We start from the raw sequence: 10,443 nt of genomic DNA, 5'->3' as shown, positions 1-10,443 counted from the left end.
GGTCCCTGGGTGTGTTGTAAAGTAGCCACCTCTCCAACCTCACTCCTTTGATGGACTACAAACTCATGTTTAGTTTCCTAATTTTTATTGAGATTGTAGTCCATCATGGTAGTGAGCTTGGAGTAGTGACTACTCTACAACACACAGGGACCATGGAGAACAAAAGTAGCCACCCTCCAGAAGGAAGGACAGTGTCAGCACCAATTCAGAGATGATTTGAGGATCTACAGCCGAGTGATACACAAATAAGATACATTTCTGTTAATAGTTAAAGTACTTGAATGAAGATTTAACTCCTGAGTTTTGTGTCTACTTAAAGTAATATTAGACTCTAAGAGTTTTTTTTTCAATTATGAACCCTGATGAAACAAATATACATTGTTCAGCAAAGTATTTCTTTATATTTTTGCTTAAGCACGTACAGTCATCATCTTGCCAAACAGCTCCAACTCTCTTAGCTCAGCTTCCCTGAACTTCCAGTCTAGTACAAGATCACAAGGGACAGCACATTCTCCAGCAGCTGTTCATCTACTGGCAATGGGGAAGGAGGCAAGGAGGAGGGAGAAGTAGGGAGCAGGGCCGTGTCTTGCCGTGCTGTGTCTGTGTGTTTGTGAAGACACAAACAGCTTACTAGCACACACAAGGGTCGATCCATAGGACCCTGCAAGGGAAAGGAACCAAGGGTTTGTTAACGCCATGTCCGGATCATGTCCAGAACAGAACAGTTTGTTCCCGGACCAAAAAAGCATCCCAATGTATCCCTATGGTATTTTTGGGCTCTGTTCACCCCAGTGCAGTCCATTCTGGGCCAGACAAAAAAAAATACTGCTCGTCTCATTTTCTCGGGTCTGGAATGCACTGGAAGGCATATAAATGCATGATAAACACATGCAAACACACTGGAATGCACTGGACTGCACCTGAAAGCCCATTTTAAGCTAAAGAAATGCACTGGAACGCAGCAAAATTACTGTAAAATCTTGACAAAAATGCACTACACTGCGTTTGCAGATCTGCTCCACACATGGTGTGAACATAGCCTTGAGGAAGTCAGGACCAGAACTCAGGGAACCAGCTGATTCTGCAGGAAACTAAAATTAAACATCAAGAAGCATCGTTGATTGTAAAGCTCAGCATTTGAAATAGCTTAAAAAACCTTTTGACTTTAATATCACTAACACAAGGCAGATGGAGCAGATAGAGCAGTGACACGTCAATGAGTACAAGTGAAAATCTATAAAAGTCATATTAATAACCAGAGGGCGGTATTATTACCTTCTCCGGTGTCAGTCAGGTCTGGACTCCTCTTTGTAGATGCTGAGAAGTGTCTGGATTCATCTTTTATTACAGAGTCAGACATCCTATCCAATCACAGCTATGGAAGACAACAATGTATAGAACACTCTTCACCACATCCTTTATGAGGTGTCAAAAAAATATGTTAAAAAAGAGAGGGGGGGAGAGGGAGATTAGAGAGAGAGAGAGAGAGGGGAGAGAGATATGAGAGAGAGAGAGGGGAGAGAGATATGAGAGGGAGATGAGAGAGAGATATGAGAGAGAGAGGGAGAGAGAGAGAGAGAGAGAGAGAGAGAGAGAGAGAGAGAGAGAGAGAGAGAGAGAGAGAGAGAGAGAGAGGGGAGAGAGAGATGAGAGGGAGATGAGAGAGAGATATGAGAGAGAGATATGAGAGAGAGGGAGAGAGATATGAGAGAGATATGAGAGAGAGAGAGGGAGAGAGAAGAGATGAGAGGATATGAGAGGGAGATGAGAGAGAGATATGAGAGAGAGATATGAGAGAGAGAGGGAGAGAGAGAGAGAGAGGGTAGAGAGATATGAGAGGGAGATGAGAGAGAGATAAGAGAGAGAGAGGGAGAGAGAGAAAGAGATGGAGATGAGAGAGAGATGATGATGATGATGATGATCTAGTTCAGACCTGAGGGGATTAATGTAAAAAACAACTCCTAAATCCTTATAAACTAAGCAAGCAAAATAGAAAATCAAGAAAAAACAACAATCCAAACATTTTTTTAAACCCGAAGAAGTAACAATAAGAAGATGAAAAAGGAAAGCGTGGCCTGACCACCAACAGGATAAACCATACTGCCCAAATGGACAAGTTTCTTTGTTTTTTCTCTATTTAATAGCGAATAGCCAAATTTCTGTGTGTCATTTTCTTGTTATGTCAATTTTAACTTTTGTACATATTTTTATGTACTGCCTTCCAAGGGATATTAAATATACAAAATTAATTAGCATGTAGATTAGTGTCAGTGTGTGGAAGCGATTGTAGGGATGTGTGTGTATGTGTGGTTGTCAGCTGGAAAAGTAACCTTACTCATGTGTCTGATCTGTATGTGTGGGCAGTGGGAAAAGTGATCACACAAGGATTCTAGCTTGCAGGTTAGCTTTGGGAATCTCGGAGGTGCATGGTATTCATTTGGCTGTCCTGCAGCACTTACAATGTACCAGAGTGTATGTGAGATTTGTATCTGCCTGTTTCCATACCTACTAATAACGAAATAAACTGTAAATTGGCACCAAAACATTTCGTCTGAAAAATGGCGAAAGTGCCATCTTTCGGATGAAATTGCGGTGCGGTTTCTCTCCTCCCCGCTGGGTGCTGCTCTTACACAGCGCAGCGTCCAGCGGGGAGGAGAGAAATGCTCAGGAGGCCGAACAGTGTGGGGGGAGGAGAGCGCTGTGAGCAGTCTGTGTCATAAGAGGCCGAGCTTTCTTCTTGCAATGCCCCGCTCAGCTATATAGCGGTTCATAACTTAAAATAGTAATTCAGGTAACAGCCTCCTGTGACAAATCAGGATAGAGAGTGGTGTGGAGGGCAGCAACAGCTGTCACAATAAGCTGAGCTGACGGTGAGGGGGAGGAGTCAGCTGTCAAAATAGACGGAGCTCTCCTCCCCACCCCACTGGCTCAGCCTCTTGTGAGAGCCGATCCAGAATGGAGAACTGTACACAAATATTCAGCGATCACTGAAAGTTTGTAAATAACTGGACATAGTATGAGTTACCAGTCCCAGTTATGAATGAATATGAAGTGATCTACATCACTTCCTGTTCAGTCCTGATTGTGGACATGGTAAACACGCTATCTCCACAAGTTATGAATAAACAGGAACACTCAGTTTAGAAGATTCCTGTTCATTTATAACAGAGGCTGCAGAAAAAGAGATTGAGAACTCAATCTCTTTTTTAAAGGGGAAATATCAGGGGTCTGTTTAGACCCCTAATATTTCCCCGAAGCCCCCAACAGTAAAGTTAAAAAATAAAAATATTTACTAAAAATAAATAATAATTAAATATAAAAAAGTTTAGAAACAAAATAAATAAAATATTTTTAAAAAGTTAAAAAGGTTAGAAAAAAACCGACACGAATTGCACTGCGAAGTAAGCCAATATTGTGCCATGAAAAAAGTAGTGCATGCAATCAATTGCAGTACAGTGCAGCACAGGTTGCCACCATGAGGTGCGTTCATAATGAATGGCAATGCAGCATACCTATCATGCTCCGATAGCACTGTGTGATAGCACGCTCTAAACGTACGAATAACTTGCTTTTAGCACAACGTTACGGTGTGAATGAACCTTGAAGAGTATATTGTTATAGAGTAGGAATGCCGGTTTTTCAGTATCAAGTACGAGTACCGATATTTTTCTTTCGGTACTCGCCGATACAGAGCACCGATACCAGTGTTTCCGCTGGCATGGAGTCGGCTTTCTGGGCAATCAGGAAGCCGGGCAGCAGGTAATGACATCTTGCCTGGCTTCCTGATTGCCCGGCAAGCCGCTTCCATATTGTTTGGCTGGCTCGATTGTGATTGGTGAGGTAACCAGTTTCCCTGCCAATCAGCATCAAGCTAGCTTTCTGGCCAATCAGGAAGCCAGGTGGCGAGTAATGACCCACCTCCGATTGGCCGGGAAGCCAGCTCGATGCTGATTGGATGGAAAACCAGCTTCCCAGCCAATCACTATCGAGCTGGCTGTTCAGCCGGCTCAATGCTGATTGGCTGAAAAGCCAGCTTCCTGACCAAACAGGAAGCCAGGAGGCGGGTCATTACTTGCCATCCGGCTTCCCGATTGCCTGGGAAGCTCGCTATGTGTTCTCCTACGGCACTTCTGGTCAGAGGAAATATCCTCTGAGCGGAAGTTCCAGTATTGGGGAAGGTATCAGAGCATTTGGGCGAATATGAGTACTCGCCCAAATACTCGGCATCGGTGCATCCCTATTTTACAGGACTTATATTTCTTTATTCTAGGTATTTATATGGCATCATCATTTTGCACATTTTACAAAATAAGGGAGACAGTAAAATTACTAGAGGGTTTGGAGGTCCTGATCATGAGAGCTTACAATCTTTTTTTAGACTATAGTTCTATTGAACAATGTAAAATAATTCTACTGTGATTACCAAAGTCCCATGGCAATACAAGATGAAAACTTTCAGGTGGGTGAATTCCTTCTTCTGGATTTTTGTTTGCGGTCCACAATTCTCGGGCCACTTCATCTATGACACAATCAGTCTGTTCTCACAGTAGGCTGGATTTCTCAGATTCCTAGTAAGCCCATAGTCTACCCATACAACGTGGAAAGCGGAATGATCTAATCACCTGGGTAAGCCTGCAGCCATGAAACAATAACCTATTAAAGCTTTAATTCACCCGAGATCTGATATTCTAGTTTTTTGTAGATGCTGGAGAGTTAAACCGCATAATGATTTCTTAAGGACCGCGGCAGTGAGTCCAAATCTGCATGCCTGCTGCAGTCATGACGTGGACTTCACTTTTCCTGTTGGATTTATTTTATATGATAGAGAATGCAATGGCAAGGGGCACCCAAAAATCCCAGGGGTGCAGGAATAGCACCAGGAGATCTCAACGCTAGACTGTGCAGGGGACGCAAGAACGCAATAGGTAACACAGCTCAACAGGATCCATTTCTAGACATAATAATATTTCTTTCCCTTCATAAATGTTTATAGGCAACGGTTAGACACACAATCACTGTATAGTGCCCCCTGGGAAGTATGAGGAATGTAGTTGGAGATGGGGCTTCCTCACATTGTTGTCATATCAGCAAATGTCAATGTATGCTTCATTTGTACTTACAGTGAATTGTAAAACAAAATAAAAATCTTCATGAATGAAAAATATATATATATTTCTTTCCCTTTAATATTTATTTATTCCTCATGACAACTGCGGGTTTTTTTCATATTACATATCAAAAAAAGATGTGATAATGTGGGTGTCTTTAACTCCAATTTATGTTTCCCTTCCCCTGTATTGAAAAAGGTTATACACACCTACGTACCCTCTTCCACACTCCAACTCTGTTCCTCATGTCATTCTGCCCATGCCCTTTGAGACCAGCCTGTCTATTACATGATCCCCTAGGGGGCTCATCATCATCATGCAGGCTGGTAGATCAGCAATCACACATCATTATGTGGGTCCAGCTCAGCCCCGGAAGAATGCCCACCCCCAACTGTGGAAGCAAAAACTACTGTCACATCACTAGATGACTTCTGGAAAAGGGTATTGTTTTTTTTAATTAGAAACCCCTCCAGTGGGTGGGGGAGGCAGGTGGCAGTGGGAGGGTGAAAGGCTGTAGTTCTCCATTAAAGTAGAACTGTGAGGTCAGTGACGGCGTGAGACAATGAAACTGTCACACGTCGGCTCAATAGATCGGGGAGTGAACACATACCGTCGCTCGCTCACCTCCCTGCAGAGAGCCATGACTGGCAGTCATCGCACGATTCCCGGCGGGTTTTCCAGCCTGCTTGTTCGACGGAAGACGTGCGACCGTACAGTAGAAACGGTCGCACGCCTTCCATACACTGCACGATTATCGTACGATTGCAGGATTTCCCGCAATTCTCGTACGAGAATTGTGCAGTGTAAGGGCACCTTTAAGGAACGGACAGGGGAGGGGGCGGGTACAGCTGGCTCTGCCTCTAGATATGCAGAACCAGCTGTCACTCACGCAGCTGGGTGAATCTCAACGTCAATGTCGGGATCCGTCCCGGCGGTCTCAGTATACCGCGAGCTGTAGCTCGCAATATACTGAGCTTTGGGTCACAGGAGGACGCTAGTTTATGTCCTCCCATGAACCCTTAAGAGAACTATGTGGAAAAACACTTACCTAATAGTTCTCTTTTAATTGTCATCTTTAGTTCTTCATATACCATGGGGGGAATGTATCAAAACTGGAGGGGAAGAATCTGGAGCAGTTGCTCATGGCAACAAATCACCTTATGTCTTCAGTTAAGCTTTGACAATTAAAGAGAAGCTGATTGGTTGCCATGCACAGCTGCTCCAGGTTTGATAAATTCCCCTCATTATGTGTCTGCTGTGGGCCTCGGTGTTTATACAGCGTATTCTATCAATCTTTTACTCACAATTCTGTTACACTTTCAAATCGTTATATAATAATGTTTCACATGTTCTAACAATATACACTGAGTGGCCAGTTTATTATGACCACCTGACGTTTGTAGGCAAATTAGCTATAATTTTGCGCTGAAGTTGCTAGAGGGCCAGACCATTATAAATAGGGAAGCAGGTTGTTTACCACGACAGTAGAAGTGATTTTTTCTGAAGATATGGGTAAACAACGCGATTTAACAGCCTTTGAACGTGGGATGATTGTTGGCGCTCGGAGCCATGGAGCGAGTATCGGCAAAACAGCAGAGTTCGTTAAATGTTCAAGAGCAGCTGTTGTTAAAGTGTTTGAAGACTGGACTGTCAGCCGAAAATCTGGGTCTGAACGTGCGAATTGTGGCCGTCAGCGACTTGTCAATGTTAGGGCAGAACGGATGCGTATTCTATCAATCTTTTACTCACAATTCTGTTACACTTTCAAATCGTTATATAATAATGTTTCACATGTTCTAACAATATACACTGAGTGGCCAGTTTATTATGACCACCTGACGTTTGTAGGCAAATTAGCTATAATTTTGCGCTGAAGTTGCTAGAGGGCCAGACCATTATAAATAGGGAAGCAGGTTGTTTACCACGACAGTAGAAGTGATTTTTTCTGAAGATATGGGTAAACAACGCGATTTAACAGCCTTTGAACGTGGGATGATTGTTGGCGCTCGGAGCCATGGAGCGAGTATCAGCAAAACAGCAGAGTTCGTTAAATGTTCAAGAGCAGCTGTTGTTAAAGTGTTTGAAGACTGGACTGTCAGCCGAAAATCTGGGTCTGAACGTGCGAATTGTGGCCGTCAGCGACTTGTCAATGTTAGGGCAGAACGGAGAGTGGCAAGACTGGTACAAGACAACAGAAGGGCAACATCAGAGTAAGAACATAAGAATTATGGGACACCGGCACTCCAAATCAGGTGAAGATAACGCCCTTTACTGATGTATGAGCAACATATCACACAATGCAAAATTTCGGGGTCACGCAGGATCCCCTTCCTCATGCAAACCATGTGATGACATGGGAAGGGGATCCTGCATGACTCTGAAACGTTGCATCCGTGTGATATGTTGCTCATACGTCAATAAAGGACGTGATCTTCACCTGATTTGGGCTGTCAGTGTCCCATAATTATATGTATGTGACGTGCAACAAGATCCTGCAAAGACATGGCCCAGCAAAGTATTTCCTTCATTTGTTGCCCAAACACTTAGGCCCCGTTCACACTGAGCGATTTTTGCAGCGATATCGCTCATATTTCCACGCGATATCGCTCTATGTAGCTTCTCCAATCCATTTCAATGGAGCTGTTCACATCTCGTCGCTCAATATCGCTTGTAGCTCGTCGCTGTAGCTTGTCGCTCCTACATGACCCTTTTTTCGAGTGATATTGCCCCTGATTGCATACAGCCCAATAGGAAAAAGTTGCGCGACACGTCGCTCAATATCGCGCGATTTTCATGTCGCTCAGTGTGAATGGGGCCTTATAGTCATTAAAGCCCCGTTCACATTGAGCGATTTATCGCGCGGTAATTCCCGCGACATCGTGGCAAATTACCGCGCGATATCGCGCTCCAATGCATTTCAATGGGGCAAAGGGCCCTGCTGTCGCGGGTCGCTACAGCAGGACCCTTTTTGGAGCGGATTTAGCCGCGATTCAAGCTTGCTCAATGCAAGCTTGAACGCGATGTCGCGCGGCAAATCTCACGATGTCGTGCAATATGCAAATCGCGCAATTTGCATATCGCGCAGTGGGAACGGGGCCTTAGGGGAATTTATCAAAACTGGAGCAGACAAAAGCTGGAGATGTGCATGGCAGCCAATCAGCATCCACCTTTCATTTTCAAATCTTAACTGAACAAACTGGAGAAGCTGATTGGTTGCCGTAGGCAACTGCTCCAGATTATGTCTACTCCGGTTTTGATAAATTCCTCCCATCATGATTCTGAACAGCTCTGCTTCCCTGAACTTCCTGTTCAGTATAAGATCACAAGGGATAGAGCAGTCTCCAGGAGCTGTTCATCTACTAGCTGGGAGAAGAGAGGACACGGAGTGACTTACCTTGCTGTGTCTGTGAACAGATATCCCATTGCACACCAGACCGGAATCCCACCATGTAGAATGATGTTGGAATGACGTGCAGTTGGCGCTGCACAAATTCAAAACGTAGAGGAGATAGTCGCCCGCACACCAAGGTCCAATGCATCCTTTTATTGACGGCAGATAGACGTGGCATCACAAGTATGAGCAACACTTTGGAACATATCGAGGGCCCTTCATCAGGCACGTAACATAGCGACATGTGGCTCATATTTGTGATGCCATGTGCCTCTGCCTTCAATAAAAGGACGTACTGAAGCATGGGACCTTGGTGTGCGAGCGTCTATCTTCTCTGTGTCAGTGGAGACACACACAGCTTACTAGCACACACGAGTGTGGCTCCATAGGACCCTGCAAGAGAAAAGAGCCACCCTAACACAGGATATCAGGGCCAGTGCTCAGGGGACCAGCTGATTCTGCAAGAAACTAACTTTTATACATCCTGGAGCAGCATCCATTGTAAGTGATTTCATCAGCATCTGAAACAGCCGACACACATTTGGACTTTAGAATGACTTGTAGCAGTTAGAAGAGATTATCTGCGTTCTGTGGTCGGCTTTTTTTTAATGTAGTTGTAAAATGAATGAGATCCACAAACCGTCAGGCCCCATTCACACTGCGCAATTCGCAAATCGCGCGTTTGTCACGCGATTTGCATTTTGCGCGATATCGCGCAAAGGCTTGCATTGAGCAAGCTGGAATCGCGGCAAATTCCGCTCCAAAAAGGGTCCTGCTGTAGCGACACACGACCCGCGACAGCAGGACCCTTTGCCCCATTGCAAAGCATTGAAGAGCGATATCGCGTGGTAAATAGCCGCGATATTGCGGGAATTACCGCGCGATAAATCGCTTAATGTGAAAGGGGCCTAAGAGAGAAGAGGATAACGATTGTCATGGGGGAGACGAACAGCGCGGGAAAGTGAACTAGGCTGATGATGAGCCGACATCGCTGATCAAGTCTCCAGGACGGTGATGAGCCGACATCGCTGATCAAGTCTCCAGGACGGTGATGAGCCGACATCGCTGATCAAAGTCTCCAGGACAGTGATGAGCCGACATCGCTGATCAAGTCTCCAGGACAGTGATGAGCCGACATCGCTGATCAAGTCTCTAGGACAGTGATGAGCCGACATCGCTGATCAAGTCTCTAGGACAGTGATGAGCCGACATGGCTGATCAAGTCTCCAGGACGGTGATGAGCCGACATGGCTGATCAAAGTCTCCAGGACGGTGATGAGCCGACATCGCTGATCAAGTCTCCAGGACGGTGATGAGCCGACATCGCTGATCAAAGTCTCCAGGACGGTGATGAGCCGACATCGCTGATCAAAGTCTCCAGGACGGTGATGAGCCGACATCGCTGATCAAAGTCTCCAGGACGGTGATGAGCCGACATCGCTGATCAAAGTCTCCAGGACGGTGATGAGCCGACATCGCTGATCAAAGTCTCCAGGACGGTGATGAGCCGACATCGCTGATCAAAGTCTCCAGGACGGTGATGAGCCGACATCGCTGATCAAAGTCTCAAGGACGGTGATGAGAATAGAACACGTGAATATATAACAGGGTTACTCACAGAAAGGTGAAGAGTTTGGAGAAGTGAACATTCTAGGACAACATAGCTGATTTGAAAAAAATTCTCCAATTCCGCACAATTTCCAGTTCAGCTATGTTGTCCTAGATTGTTCACTTCTCCAAACTGTGAGTAACCCTGTGAGTAGGAGTGAAGGGCCAGCTCCGAGTGAGAGGATTCCTGTATATGACATTGAGCACTTCTGGCATCCAGGAGTGCGCTTTATTGATTGGGAGTTCTATCACAAACATTGCTTGCAGACATTAAGCTGCATACATTCTGCCCTTTTCTCCTGGTCAGGGTTGGGGAACCCCAGCCCTCCAGCTGTT

The sequence above is a fragment of the Nanorana parkeri genome, unplaced genomic scaffold (genome assembly GCF_000935625.1).
Source record: "Nanorana parkeri isolate BGI_ZX_2015 unplaced genomic scaffold, ASM93562v1 scaffold1043, whole genome shotgun sequence".
In the NCBI taxonomy this organism is placed as follows: Eukaryota; Metazoa; Chordata; class Amphibia; order Anura; family Dicroglossidae; genus Nanorana; species Nanorana parkeri.
The sequence above is the reverse complement of the archived record's forward strand: the minus strand, read 5'-3'. Positions refer to the sequence as shown.